This window comes from Ovis aries, chromosome Y (assembly GCF_016772045.2).
Source record: "Ovis aries strain OAR_USU_Benz2616 breed Rambouillet chromosome Y, ARS-UI_Ramb_v3.0, whole genome shotgun sequence".
Taxonomy (NCBI): domain Eukaryota; kingdom Metazoa; phylum Chordata; class Mammalia; order Artiodactyla; family Bovidae; genus Ovis; species Ovis aries.
In genome coordinates this window covers 13,517,966-13,529,884 of record NC_082741.1, presented here as the reverse complement: position 1 = coordinate 13,529,884, position 11,919 = coordinate 13,517,966, and the positions used below count along the sequence as shown (strand labels likewise).

Here is an 11,919-nt window from a genome sequence, read left to right as displayed (position 1 = left end):
GTTAGTATACTGTATTGGTGTTTTTCTTTCTGGCTTACTTCACTGTGTATAATCAACTCCAGTTTCATCCATCTCATTAGAATTGATTCATATAAAGTCTGCAAGCAATAAATGCTGGAGAGGGTGCGGAGAAAAGGGAACCCTCTTACACTGTTGGTGGGAATGCCATCTAGTACAGCCACTATGGAGAACAGTGTGGAGATTCCTTAAAAAATGGCAAATAGAACTGCCATATGACCCAGCAATCCCACTGCTGGGCATACACACTGAGGAAACCAGAATTGAAAGAGACACATGTACCCCAATGTTCATCGCAGCACTGTTTATAATAGCCAGGACATGGAAACAACCTAGATGTCCATCAGCAGATAAATGGATAAGAAAGCTGTGGTACATATACACAATGGAGTATTACTCATCCATTCAAAAGGATATATTGTCCTTCTCTTTCTGACTTCCTAAGTATTCTTTTTAATGCTAGTGTAGATTCAAGTATTTACTTAACAACATTTGTTGCTACTGTATAAAATGTGGTTGACTTTTAAAATATTTGTCTTGTATTCTGCAAGCTTTATATTAATTCTGATACTTGTGTTTTCTTCAAGATTTTCTATATACAAAAGTATGTTGTCTCCAATATACTTTGACTTTTTCCTTTCCATTCTGAAGGCTGTGTTTTTTTGTTTTTTTGTTTTTTTTTCTTTTTAACAACAGCGACAATTCCTTTTTGTTACCTGATTGCCCTGGTAATAGAACTGCCAGTATAATATTGAGCCAGAGTGTGTAATAGACTTCCTTGTGTTGTTCCCAGTCTTAGAGGGAAAGCTTTCAGTTTTTCATTCTTAAGTATGATGTTAGCTGTGGGTCTTTTATAGGTACCCTTTGATTGAGAAAGTTCTCTTCTGTTCTTAGTTATTAAGTGTTCTTTTAACCCATGTTATGAAAAGGTGCTAGATTCAGGGAAATGCTTTTTCTGCAGGGAAATGTGGTTTTTGTTTTATTGTTTTAAAATGGTATAATGTTGATTGACTTTCATATAATGAACCAACTTGCATACCTTCATAAATCCCATGTGATCATGGCATACAATCTTTTTTATATGTTGTTGGATTTTGTTTGCCAGTATTTTGTTGAGGACTCTTTCACCTGTATTCATAATGGATATCGGTGTGTGTGTGTGTGTGTGTGTGTGTGTGTGTGTGTGTGTGTGTGTGTGTGATGTCTCTGTCTGATATTGGTATGAGAGAAAGACTGGCATCACTTTGCCTGCTATGTGGGGAAGAGACCTGTGGCATATAGGATGAAGCATTGTTGGGTTTAAGTTTAGCCAGGATTAGAGGGGGAAATTTAGGATATATCAGTGTGGCATTGGGGTGAGATTATCAAGAGAGTTCATTCTCAATTTCCTAGGCCTGTCTTAAGTGCTTGACATTGAATTATGCTGTTTGTTAACTATGTATAGATAGATTATAGTTTGAATTTGCTACCTATTTTCTTTGTTAACGTTTATGAAATTAGAATTTGTGAATCAGTTGTAATGTGCATTTAGGATACATTTTCTTCCAGTTTCACTACAAAACAAGATGCCATTGAATAGCTGATGCCTTTTCAAAAGAGTTGTTAACCTTAAGTCTAAGAAATAAGCATGTTTGTCTTTAAGATACAGAAACACATTTAAAAGTTATAAATTTGCCCAAGAAGATGCAACTGCTGTGTGGTTAACTTAGAATTCCAACTTAATCTTCTTTGACTCCAAAGTCCATGTTTCTAAACACTGCACAGCAGTGTTTTTGTAAAAATACTCATCCTTTACATGTGATTTCACCTAATGATCAGTAGTGTTTTTTATTTTTTAATCTTTATTTTTTTAATAGAAGAGATTAAAGTGAACATGGGACAAAGCTATGATTCTAGAGCCATGTAGACTTGTAGTCATAGGTTTTTCAGCTGTCAGTGAGTCTCTTTGACCCTCATTGTCTCTGTCTGTTAAGGGTGTTGTCTGATAAGGGTGTGTATAAGTACTCTAGAGTTTTGGAGATAATCATATAGCACATTTTTCTGTACTTAACTAATATGTAGTATGTTTATACTTAGGTGGCAGTTTGTATAAAGGAAGCACCGGGACTTGTGGCCGCACCCTCTAAGAATAAAAAAAAAGTGTTAACAATATGGAACTACCATGTATGTTACGTGAAGAAGAACAAGAGCCAGAACTACGGAAAAGCGAGGGAGAAACCAAACAAGTAGATGATGATGATGATGATGATGATGAAGTGATCTTGGTTGGAGTGGAACATGGAAATGAAGATGCTGACGTGATCTTTGTTGGGATGACCTCAACTTCAAAACCAGTCGTTTCAAACATACTGAACAGAGATACCCCAGGTTCTTATTCAAGGAGAAAAAGGTATGGTCACTTCAGGAGAGGTAACGCTCACAGATTACAGCCTGTTAGTCATGTGACTCCTACATCAGAAGCAAAGACTGTCTTGCCAGTTTCTGACTCTGACTCAAGATCAACAGATAGTCCTATTATTATTGAACCTCCGTCTCAAGCTGATCATAAAAATCTTTCGCCACAAATAGTGCCTAATAGCTTTTCGAAGGAGTTGTGTTCTTCTTTGATTACTTTCACAAGGTCATTGCAGCATCCAGTAGAAACAGCAGTTTCTGCAGGAGATATGAATAAAAGTGCTCATGTATCAAAGCGAGTTTCCCCTTGTGAAACAAATCGCAGAAATCCCAGAAGGCCTAAACTCAGTGATGGCATTGTAGGGGAACATTCTTTAGGTTTCTCCCCGTCAGGTATTTTTCATACAGAGACCACTCAGCAAAGCACACCAGACCGTGTCCATACCTCACTAAGCCATGTTCAGAATGGAGAACCTTGTCCAACACCTTTTCCAAAGGACGGTGTTCATTGCAAGCTTGTAAGACCGTTAGGGGGAAATGGACTGACAAAACTGATCTTCCAAGTTTAGCAGGTCGAAACAAGACCATTGATCCCATGAAGGAAATCTGATTGTGTTACTTCATGACTTCTACTATGGAGAGCATATAGGAGTTGGGCAGCCAGAACCTAAGACCCACACAGCCTTTAAAATGCCTCAGCTGCTTGAAAGTTCTAAAAAATGTCAAGTTTATGAATCACAGGAAGCACCATTTGGAACTTGAGAGGCAGAGAGGTGACGGCTGGTAAAACCACACCACCTGCCAGCACTGCCTCCGCCAGTTTCCTACTCCCTTCCAGCTGCAGTGTCACATTGAAAGTGTCCACACTCCCCAGGAGCCCTCCGCAGTCTGTCACATCTGTGAGTTGTCCTTTGAGACAGATCAGGTTCTCTTACAGCCCATGAAAGACAGTCATAAGCCTGGTGAAATGCCCTATGTATGCCAGGTTTGCAGTTACAGATCATCATTTTTTGCAGATGTGGATGCACATTTCAGAGCATACCATGGTAACACTAAGAATTTGCTTTGCCCGTTTTGTCTCAAAATTTTTAAAACTGCAGCACCATACAGACTTCATTATAGAGGGCACTGGGGAAAGAGTTTTCACCAGTGTTGCAAATGTCGGCTACAGTTTTTAACTTCCAAAGAGGAAAGGGAGCACAAGACCCAGTGTCATCAAATGTTTAAGAAGCCTAAGCAGCTAGAAGGATTATTTCCTTAAACAAAAGTTGTTATTCAGGTATCACTGGAACCCCTTCAACCAGGATTGGTGGATGTAGCATCCATCAATGTGAACACATCTGATTCTGAATCATCACCCCCCAAATCTAAAAGTAGGAGGTCAGAAAAAAAAAAGTTAATTCTACTTTCAGTAAGTCTGAAGCAAGTATTTCAGTCAAAGTTAAAAACCCCATTAAAAACAAAAAAAAATCAAATTATAGCATTATTCAATAATACCAAATATAGGGAAACCAATGGGTAATTTATGTGTTTTTGTTTAAAATACAGGAAGTACAGTTTTGCTGATTTGCATATTGAGATGTTATTTAAAAATCTATTATCTGTTTTTTCATATAATTGTCTTAACATGTAAAAAGAACGTGTGCATGTGTGTGAGAGAGAGAGAGAATGAGAGAAGTGGAGAAAGGAAAAGTAAGAACCTATTTTGGTATTTGATGTTACTTGTAAGTTCGAAAGCTCTACTATACATATAATCTGTAGAGTGTTTTAGCAACGTAATTTTGAACTGTTTTCATGCCTTGAAGATCTCAGTATCAACTGTATAGCCAGATTTGAATGTCACTCTCTGAAGTGCCTCTTGGGCTGATCTAAGATAACCTGGCTCTGAAAGCGTGCAGTGGAGAAGTTGATGGAGAAGCTGTGATGTGAGTTTGCACAAGACACGGGATTTAAGCAGTGGCTTTAATCAGTGGCTTCTTTTCCCAGCTGAGGAAGTGGCATACATTCACTCCAGGCATAGAGCCAAGGTAGAAGGAACATTGTCTCAGAGTGTTCTTACCTAGCCCAGGGACATCTCAAGGAAGCCAACCGTTAAAATGCCTGTGTTTGGTGAGAGACCCTTGCAAGCATCAGGCAGGCCCTGTGTATCATTGACTGCAGTTGGAGAGGCAGAGATAGTTAATAGAATGAGACCTGGTGTCTGTGGACCTTCTGTTGAGTGATCAAAAGGGGAATTTGATTCATTCCATCCCCTTTCCTATAGTCACAATGAGGTAGCCATATCTGTGTCACACACAGTAGTAAAGCAAGTTAAAATTCCCAAAGGAAAAAGAGCCTTGATGTCCACTTTGATTTGTGCTGGACCCATAGTTTTAACTGAAAAGGATCAAACACAGGAAATCTGTTCAGTTTTTGAACTGGGCTAAATTGAGTTCTCTTACCCTTAAGCTACAATGGAGTTGTCCAAGAATAGTAAATATAGTGGATAAAAATAGTCCAGGGTGATTAAACCCTTTTTAGAACTTTTCCTTACCTTTTCCAGTTACATGTGTCTTACCCTAGTTGGACATGTGACGATTTCAGTTTTGTATCTTATCTTGCCTTGGACACAAATGTAGTACAGTTAGCAGCTAATTCTTTGCGTGTGTACTTTCCCACTGTATCAAACTAATTGAGTTTCAGTCTTTCTTGACACAGTCTGATGTGCAAGAATTGTCTCATGTATTTCAGTAATTATCAGGTCATAGAGTTATCCTTCCTCTAATCTATCCAACCATCTAATCTGTGGTTATACTTGTGGAAACCTTTTTTCTTGCGGTCTCCAAGGGCTCTTTCACAGACCTGTGGGGTACCCTCTAAGTATTGGTTCCTGAACATCAGCGCACTTGGCTGCCTCCGTAGGTTCTTGGAGTTGAGTCTCCTCCTGGAGTTGAATGTCACCCCTTCTCCACTTCTGGCACAGATACCTAGCAATCTCTGTGCACCATTCAAGGAAGCTGGCATCCTGTCTGTAGACCTGTGCCAGGAGCAATCTCTCCGTTTCCTCTTCCATTCTCTTCCTCTTTGTCTCTCCCCACTCTCCCCACTCCTCAATTTATTTAAGTCCTCTGAGATTTCACAAAATGCTGGAAAGTGATAATCACCAAGGGGTTAGCATCCCTCTCAGAACTGAAGAGGAAGGACTACAGATGATTAAGCTGTAGTGAATCTATTGTCTCCATTTTAGGTAATTTCCTGAGTGTAAATTCAAATTCAAATAAATTGTGTTTATTTACTCAAAGCTTGATTGATTTATTTGCACTTTGAATACTAGGCCTTTCCAGTTAGTTTACTTGGGCCAAAGCGCTTTGCTAAGTGTCAGCTGAAACCACTTTTAGTTGTATAAAGAGTGTGTGTTTGTGTTCTGGTCTCAGGTGAAAACTCTCTGTATCAATAAATATGCAGACTATTGCATTCTTATCTCCTTTCTTCGATTTCTATAGTAAAAATTCGAAATGTTTTAGTTATGTGTTTTTATTGTTGCTTAGTATTATCAACACTGTTGCTGTTAGTTGCTATGAAGTATGCTCCTAAGGAGTACAAGTTGTATTTATTGCCAAATCAGAAGGTTCCTGCAATAGGTCCCTAACTGCTTCCTCTCTTCCATTCTCGGTCCTTCTACTCTACTATTTTCCCCACTAATGTACTCTTTTTGACAACACTGGCCTTGGTTTCCCCCATCAAATTCCATTTCTTCCCGATCCCAAGACTGCAAATGCTGTTCTTCTGGAAATGCTCTTCCCGCAGGCCTGCATGGCTTGTTACCTCCCTTGTTTGAGCTTCACCAATGCTGTTCAAATAACACAATCAAATCTCCAACCCCCTCTCTTTCCTCCTCCTCCTTAAAGGCACTTGAAGTCTCTATCCTCTTCTTCCCTCTCCAGCCTAAATTTCCTAAATTTTCACCGAAAAAAAAAAAAAAAAAAGGAAGAGATAATAACATCAGGGCTTTGCTTCTTAGAATTAACTTGAGTCAGTTTCTGTGCCTGCAAATAAAAGATAGTTAATAGTGAGTTGAGTTCTTTCAGGAGCTTCCTCTGTTTTTCTATTGATACCTCTATATTTTGTTCACACAAGACACGTTGTTTTCTTTACAAATACATTGAAGATCTGTCAAGATTACTATTTTGTTACTGCCCTTTGCGAATTTCCTTGTCTGCCTTGCTTGTTCTTTCAGGTAAAATTTATTATTTTATTAACGTTGCCAAAACATTGTAAGTAAAATTAGTACTTGTAAAATAATTTTTTTAAATTATTTCTGCTGTCTGTCTTTTTACAAATAACATGGCATATTTTAATTTTTTTAAATAATCGTATTGTGTTGGCCAGTTCTAAACATCTAAACAGTGATGTGTAAATGGGTGTTCTTGTTCTGAGTACCATCAAAAGCAATGAGTATCTGGCTTAATAAATTTCCGTTTCTGCTTTTAGATCTTGAAGAGAATTGTTTTATTGGATAGTTTACAACATTTGTTGAGACATTTACTATTCCTTCCTTCTGCTTTCCTTTCTTTTTCTTGCTTTCTTCCCTTGTCTCTCTTCCTCTTTCTTTCCTTCCTTTTCTTTCCCCAGGTTTTTGCTTGACTGGACCTTTCCTGAAAGAAAAGTTATTCCACTCAGAGTTGAATATGATCCTCTCAGAATCCCATTTCGTTTCTCATTTCTAGTATTGGAATTAACCTCCCTGTCCCCTTATTAGATTTGCCACAGTTGTATCAGTGTTTCTGATTTTCTTTTTCCAAGAAGCAGCTCTTGTTTTATTGTCCCAACAAGTTGTTTTCTATTTTTGTTTCAATTCATATATACTTTCTACATTCTTTAGGATTTCTTTTTCTTTATAACTTTGTATTTTAGAAGCTTTCTTTACAATTTTTTTTTCTGTAAATATATTTTATTTACAATGTTGAATTTCAGATGTATATCAGAGTGATTTATTTATGCAGATGCATATCTATTCTTTTGTAGATTCTATTCCATTATAGGTTATTACATGGTACTGAGCATTTTTTTTTTTCCATAGATGGTTTAGGGATTGACCTATCTTTATTTAGCAATTTTGTCTGAATCCCAAATATGTTAATGTATTACATGTGTTTTAATTAAAATTTCCTTCTCTAAGATTTTTGGCAAGTTGATTCCAAAGATTTCAGTATTTTTAGGCTGAATATTTTCATTTATAGTTTACTGAGAATTAAGTTTTCCTTGGATCTCTGAGGGTATGTGTGTATATACACAGACATGCCTATATACACATCCTTTTCAGATATGTAAATATATTTTTAAAGATATTTTCTGTTTGTATGGTAAAAACATGAAATGTTTTAATTCTAGAAATTTGTTCCCCCAAATGAATATAGTATAAAAAGTAAAGGTATAAAACTATAATCCTTTGAGAATAATCCTTACTAACAGAACTTGGAAATGTTAAAAAATATTATTCATAACACTTGCTAAAGGTGGTATGAAAAACTTTATTCAAGGTAAGAGTACTACAGTGGGGTATGATAATACGGGAGAGAGATTGAGCTTATGTCTGACTCCAGCAGAGATGTAGCTGGGATTTGTAGCTAAGGAACAGGGTAGGTCCTTGGGATTGCAAAGAGATACTGGGAGACTGAAAAGCAATGGGCAACAACAGAGTGGGTGTCAGTGGATGGAAACTTATTAAGAGGACCATAAGGGTGAGGGTGGATTCTGGCTCAACTGAGAGGATCATTGCTGAGGCTAGGCAAGGCTGATAAGATATTCAGGTGAGTGAAATTTGATCTGATACTGAGGGTGGTCAGATCAAGGGTGGGGTATGTTTTCTAAACTGAAGTAGCAGATTCTGGATTAGATTGGACTAAATGGACAGGCACCCCTGAATAAAGACATTGCCCAAAGTTGGCAGTGCATTAATGAACTACTGCTGCATCGCAAATTACCCCAAATTAGCAGCTTAAAACAATATTATTTCATACTGCTGCTGAAAGTTGGGAATCCGGGAGTAATTCAGCTGAGTGTTCTGGCTCAGTGTTTCATGAGATTGCCATCATCTGAAGCCTTGACATGGGCTGGTGGATTTCCTTCCAAGATGGCTTACTCACATAGCTGCTGAAACCAGTTTCCTTGCGGGCTGTTGGGAGAAAGCCTCAGTTCTTTCACATAGGCCTCTCTAAAGGGCTACCTGAGTGTTCTCAAGATATGACTGAGTGAGTGATCCAAGAGGATGAGCAAGGAGGCTGCAGTGTCTTTTATGACCTAGTCTCAGATGCTTCATTGTTCGTTTCTACAATATTCTAACATTAGAAGTGAGCCACTAAGTCCAGCACACATGTGAAGGGGAGAAGGAAGGAACCGTGGACATAATTTAAAACCAAGTGGCACACACATGGCCACAAATTGTTTACATGCTTGTATGTCCAAAATGCATTTTCCTGCCAATGCTTTCAAACAATTTATTCGTTATAGCATTAACTTGAAGTTCAGGACCTTGTCATCTAAGCCAGGTCCAGATATGGATCAGGGTCCACTTGTACAGTATCTCAAGTGTTCTGTCGCTCAGTTGTATGTTATTCTTTGCGACCCCATGGACTGCAGCACTGCAGGCTTCCCTGTCCATCAACTCCAGGAGCTTGCTCAAACTCAAGTCCATTGAGTCGATGATGCTATTCAACAATCCCATCCTCTGCTGTCCCCTTCTCCTACCTTCATTTTTTTCTGCATCATGGTCTTTTCCAATGAGTCAATTATTCCCATCAGGTAGCCCAAGTATTGGAGCTTCAGCTTCAGCATCAGTCCTTCCAGTGAATATGCAGGAGAGATTTAGTTTACGATTGACTGGTTTGATCTCCTTGCAGTCCAAGAGCCTCTCAAGTCTTCTCCCACACATCAGTGCAAGTTATACAAGTGTAGTTCCTCTAGACCTGAGGGTGTGTGAGCAAAAGAGATGAGTTAATCTGCTCACTTTCACAGCCAACATACCGTGGTGGGTCAGGCATAAATAACCTTCATAGACACTCCTGTTCCAGAAAGGGGAGGGGAGATGGGAGTCAATAGCAGCAGTTCTGAAATCGCATGGGTTCTTGTGGTGGTCATTTGATTAGTATTTAAGGCCTGGAGACTTCCTAGGCTTCAGTCTCTGATTTTTTAATTCTGCCCCCTGACATGATGCCATTGAATGAATGATGGCTAGTATATGGTTACACGAAACGGTCTCCCTAGGCTGCTTCCTTCTTGTAGAAGGTAGAAGTCCAGAGCTCTTATTTTGTACTATTGCTGGTCCTTTCAGTCCGAGCTGAACTTAAATATGTTATCTGAAAAACTTGGTGTGTCTCCTGATAATCTTACTGATGTTCATGGCAAAGCACCCCACTCCAAAGCCACAATCACACATGTCTTCATAATAAGGCCCTACTCTGACTTGGTTTTCTGCTGAGATAGCTGAAGGATAACACCCTGAACCGTGGTAGAAGTCTCATTGTGTGACTGAAATGATCTCTGAGTGACACCCCTCCTTCCAGCTTTCTGAGGCTTAACAAAGAATTTTACAGTCACACTCATATTTAGAACTCATCTTTATATATATATAAATAATATGAAGAAGAACTGGCCTATAGGTGGTGTAAAATGTTATATTTAGACCACCTAATCTCAATGCCCTGGATATGATCTTGCTTGAGAGTCATTAATTTTAACATCTTCTGTCATCTTAAAAGACTGGAACATTCCCAAATCAGCAAGTTTTGTCTCCTTTTTTAATAGTCTTTATCTTAAACATTTTTTAAAAAATTCCCTTCATGTTTTACTACAGGCAGTGAGAAGAAACCAGGAAGCACTTTTGGCTGTTTTGTTGGAAATGCTCTTAGCTAGATAACTCAATTAATTAAGTACAGTTTGTCCTCCCAGCTCATTGGGTACATTTCTACTTTTCATAAACTGCAGGTGTAGCAGACTTTCTTCTTCATACTCCGCAGGCTCTTTCCTCCTGCCTCTCCTTTCTGCCAGGCATCCTAGGTGCACCACTGTGATCCCACTTAGAACGTGTTTGCTCAGTGAGATAACCGGGTTCGATTCCCTGGCTTCAGTGCTTCTACTGGCCAGAGACTATGTACCTTTCCCTAAGAACTTCAACTGTCCAACTTCTGTCCAACTTCTGTCACCTGGCTAGGTCAGTTACAATAGCTCCTACTCACAAGCGTACTGGCAGGGATTTCTACGTGCACATGTGCACAAACATACATGTGTACACAGTAACATCGCTGAGAGGAAACTTGTCCGTATGCAGAAGTACAAGCTTTCTTTTTCAGGAACATGAAGTTTGGTAAGCCCCCACAATTCTTTGTCCTTGTTTTTTCGCTTGCTCATCGATCATGTCATGTTACACTTCTAACTCTGTGCCTTTTCCTCAAAGGTTACAAAATCATGGCATTTGCTATTGACAGGGTCTGCCCTGCAGAGCAGCAGGCAGGGTTGGAAGTTCTTGCCATGAACAGCTGTATAACATGTGTCTGCCTTCTGCATTCTCCCATCACCTTGGGCAGCTTCACAGTACCAGTCACGCTGGCCTGATCCATTGCCTGTGCATTCCCTCAGGGGACCAGAAAACAAGGACCACTGAGCTCAGCTGACTTGAAGCACTGCTTTCTCGGTGTGCACCTATCTAGGTCATTCCTTGTCAATGTTGTGCCCTTCTTGCTAGCCTACCCCCCCTTACAGCCCACAACATTCTGAATGAGGCCCCCTGTTCTTCCTATCTGTGTAGCTTTCTGTGTGTACCATTTCCTGTGCCCCCATGTGCTATCTCCATGTAGCAGGAAAAGGCCAGAAACGCCTGAGCCTCCAAAAGCCCCTGGAGACTGTGACAGGCCTGGTTCTGATCCAAGGTTGTGAAGAAGGCACACATGGATACAGGGTCTCTTCCGATACCAAGAATGGAACCGGAGGCCATAAAAGTAAGGTGGCATCCCTACACGTCTTCCTTTCTGTTTAACACTACCCATGCACATGGAGTCCCCAAACAAATGATGCCCTGGGAAACCTGCAGTTTCTGGGCCCAGAGCTAATGCCTCCGTTGGACAGAAAGCAGCGTTACTATCTCAAATGGACCAAGGGGGCTTGAACCACCCATGCCCCAGTGATTTGCTAAATGCCAAGGCTCTCTTTCAGTTGCTCTCATTAGGCCCAGGTAGGACTCCCTACAGTCACGCATCCCTGCTTCCCTACACAGCACCCGTGCCAAAGAAGCCAGTGCCCGGTTGGGCCCAGGGACATCCAAGACGGTCACCTGGAAGGCAGCATCCCTGTGAATGTCACCTGGGTGCAGATCCCCTACAACACAATCAGAGATTCTGCTCCAGCAAGACTACCAGAATCCTCCTTCAGATGCAGACGTGCACCTTTGCCCCTCAGGCCCCCAAAGCGAGGGGCAAGACCCCAAAGAAAAGGAGGAATTCATGTCAGAACTTTCAGCACGGACCATGGGGTATC

At 40.1% G+C, this 11,919-nt stretch overlaps 1 pseudogene; it reads left to right on the top strand.

Moving 5' to 3' along the window:
* The first annotated feature begins 2,168 nt into the window (after window positions 1–2,168).
* Window positions 2,169–3,462, top strand: LOC132659071 (zinc finger protein 280B-like; annotated as a pseudogene).
* Window positions 3,463–11,919: the final 8,457 nt, after the last annotated feature.